Genomic DNA, 3,430 nt, shown 5'->3' on the forward strand with positions numbered 1-3,430 from the left:
AAAGACGGTTTTTACATCTGCTTCTTCTCTAAGTTTATCATTCAAGTAATCAAGAATTTTAAGTTCTTCTATGATGAGTGTTCCACTTAGAGCTTCCACAAGTTTTTTCCTTGCTTCCTTAGGGTACCCTTGCTCCAGATACTCTAAATTGAATCTTGAGAATCCACCAACTTTAATGTTTATAAATCTACCATCTTTAGAAATTCTGCTCATTTCTTTTGCTTTCAACTCTTCTGATCTTTTTACAAACATATATATATATATTTCTTTATCATGTTTCCTTCTTCTTTCTTCAGCTTCAGCCTTATCTCTTTTCTTTGTTTCCTCCCTTTCAATCAACCATACAGCCAAAGATGATCTCCAAGTCCTTGTAACAGTGTCCTTGCCTTTTAACAAACTTAGCACTCTCTTAATTTCTGCAGGAGTCAAAGAATCCATTAAGTCTTTGTTTAGAAGAGTGAATGTACCATCCTTAAAATAGACTTTAACTTCTCTCAGTGATACAACCCAGACTTTGACAATTTCCTCACCTGAATTTTGGAAATGATCTTCATCTGTGATGCACCAATTTAGAGGTAGGAAGTCAGATTCTTTGAAGCAATTACATATGGTCCTTTCAGTGACTTCCACTTCCTTTACAGGCTTAACTTTCTTAGGATTTCTTCCCACAAATTTGAGATTGAGTTTTAGTGAAGGTTTGGCTAAAGGTAGGGTTGTTATTTTCTTGAAGTTTGTGAGGCCTGAGGTGATTGGAATTTTTAGGAAAGAGTTGGCAGTTTGTTTTTAAAGAAATTTTGGCTTAGGTGTTTGGGAAGATTTGATGTTAGAGACAGTTGATGTTGTGAGTTGAGCTGAGGTTTGAGGTGGTTGTGTTTGGATTTTTAGGGTTGTTTGAGTTTTTGAGTCATCATGAGGTTTTCTGCTCTTCCTTGCCCCTTTTCTCCTCATGTCTTCATCTTTCTTGTCATCCTCCTTCTTCTCTCCACCCCTGCTTCCAGATGGCTTAGTAGACTGACTTGAATTTAAGCCAGAAGAATTTTGATCATCTTTCTTCTGCTCATCATCATCCAAATCATCTTTGTTGATTTTTGTTTTGGGAAAATTTGCTTCTGCATTATCCAGATATCTTCTCAACAGTTTTATCATCTTCTCATCTTCAACAGTCTTGTTCCTTTTTACTTTCAGCTCAGTTTCAAGAGTCATGATGAGCCTTTTGATTGCCATGACACACTGTTTAGGAACTTAAAAATGTTTGAAATATTTGGTAGTAGAACAAATGTATGCCACTTCCTTGCTAGGCTGTAGATAAGCTTCTGGGAAAGCAGCTACGTGTGCATTCTTCAATTCTGTTAGCAAGAGAGTATCTTCATGAATCACAATTTTGACTTTGCTTATCAAAACATCTAATTCAGATGCCCTCCTAGAGATAAGATAGTTACGGGACACCTGCATACATCTGTCTACCCCTGAGTCATTGATGTTGACCACTATCCTTATTTCCTTAAAATTGTTTTTAGTTACCAAGATCACTCTTATTGAGTTTATTGTCCTGTCCAATGCTTTCTTGTAGCTGAAGAAATTCTTATTGAGAGAAACTATGAGTGCCGTAAGCATTTCATCAAATTCTCTGCTTTGACTGGGACCCTTAGCTGCTTTAAAAAGTCTCTTCATTCCAATATCAATTTTTCGATTTAAACTCTCTTCAGCACTTTGGACTTATTGAGATGACCTTGATTGTGCCAACCTAGCCTCTATCTCCCCCTTAATCTTGTTGACAAGCATCAGAAGGGGAGTAGGGATTTCAGGACTTACTTGTTCAGGCAAAGAGGGTAGTGGTATGTTGAGTTTACCCATGATGGCTCCTAAAGCTATGGAATTTTGCATTTGAAGATACTTATGGGAGTCCACCAGAGTTTGGATGTCTATTTGTTGGCTCTTGACAAGAGATGTCAAAGCCTGAACTTGTACAATGAGAGAGGAGTTGGAGTCTTGCAATGCTTGGACTTGATCCTGTAGAGAATGAATGTGCAGATTTGTTGAGGTGGATCCAGGTTGATAAGAGCTGCTAGAGGTGCCAAAGTGTTCTTTTACAGCCTCTTTGATCCCTTCCATCAGCAATGCTAAAGGTTTATATATGCTCTGGTGAAGTTGATCCAGCTGAACCTTAGTCTCATTTGAGTGAGTAATTTATTGTTGGATCACTGTATGGAGATTTGTGAAGGATAGTTTGAGATTTTTGACTTCCTTCTCAATAAAGGCAAGATCCATCGTAGCCATTTGCTCAGAAAAATGCTTGAATTTCGAAGAGATCTTCTCTTGAGATGGTATGATCATGTCCATTTTCTTATTCACCAGTTTTCTGATTCTGTCTTCATGACCAGTGAGCTTGATTTCAAGAGCCTTACCAAATAGATGAAATGCTTTAAGCTGAGCTTTGTATACATCTATAATGGCATCATAGACAGCTTCTGGACTCAAGTCTTTTGCATTGCTGCCCAGAATAGTAACATACTCTTCTCTAAATCTATCCAAAACTTGATTGATCTCCAAGGCAAAATCCTCAGACAGCCATGCATGCACATTCCCATCTTGCTCCGCATCATTGACAATTTTCTCCTTTTGCTCCTCAACTTCTTCATTATAAGCAAGCATAATGGCTTGATAATCTTGGTTGCTCATGTTTGTTAAAAAATACTGTGAAATGTTTGCCAGTCCAAAGATCTGCTCTACTAGTAGATCATCTACAAGAGTTGGTTGAGAGGCAGATTCTTGTAGCCAATGAGAGAATATATGAGGTTGTTGAGGTTGAGAGCTTGATGGTTCATCAAAAACTCCTGTGACTGAAATCACTGTTTGACTCACAGATTTCTAGTGGTTATGACAGTGTGTTTTCCTCCACTTGTAGTGGGAAGCTCCAATTGAATTGGAGGGGATTTGACTGGGTTACTATCATGTGCACCAACCTCAAACCCTTGTGTGTCTTGCAACACACTGACACTTGAATGTGCTAAGCTTGCCTCCCTTATGACAGGATCATGGGAAATTATTCTCCTAGCTTCAACTGCAGAGGCAATTTCTGCTAGGGTTGTGAGGGGAGTTATTAATTCATAAGGAACCTCCAATTGAATTGGAGAGGATTTAGATAGCTCCCCCTCAGGAGTACTACCCTCAAACCTTTCAGTCTGCGAGGACTGTTTTGCACATGAAGATTCATTAGAGATATCCATGGGGTCTTCAGTAAAGATTGATGAACCCCCCATGTTTGTGATGGTGTCATCAAGGTCTACCCCAGCATGTAGCCTCTCACATCTGAATGAGGTTTCTGGGTGGTGAGCAAAGCTTCTTGAGCTAAGTCACTTGATTTTTGGTGCACTTGAGAAATGGAGTCAAGTGGAATTGGAATAGAAGAAATATTAGATAGAAGAAATTG

This window comes from Apium graveolens, chromosome 8 (genome assembly GCF_009905375.1).
Source record: "Apium graveolens cultivar Ventura chromosome 8, ASM990537v1, whole genome shotgun sequence".
Lineage (NCBI taxonomy): Eukaryota > Viridiplantae > Streptophyta > Magnoliopsida > Apiales > Apiaceae > Apium > Apium graveolens.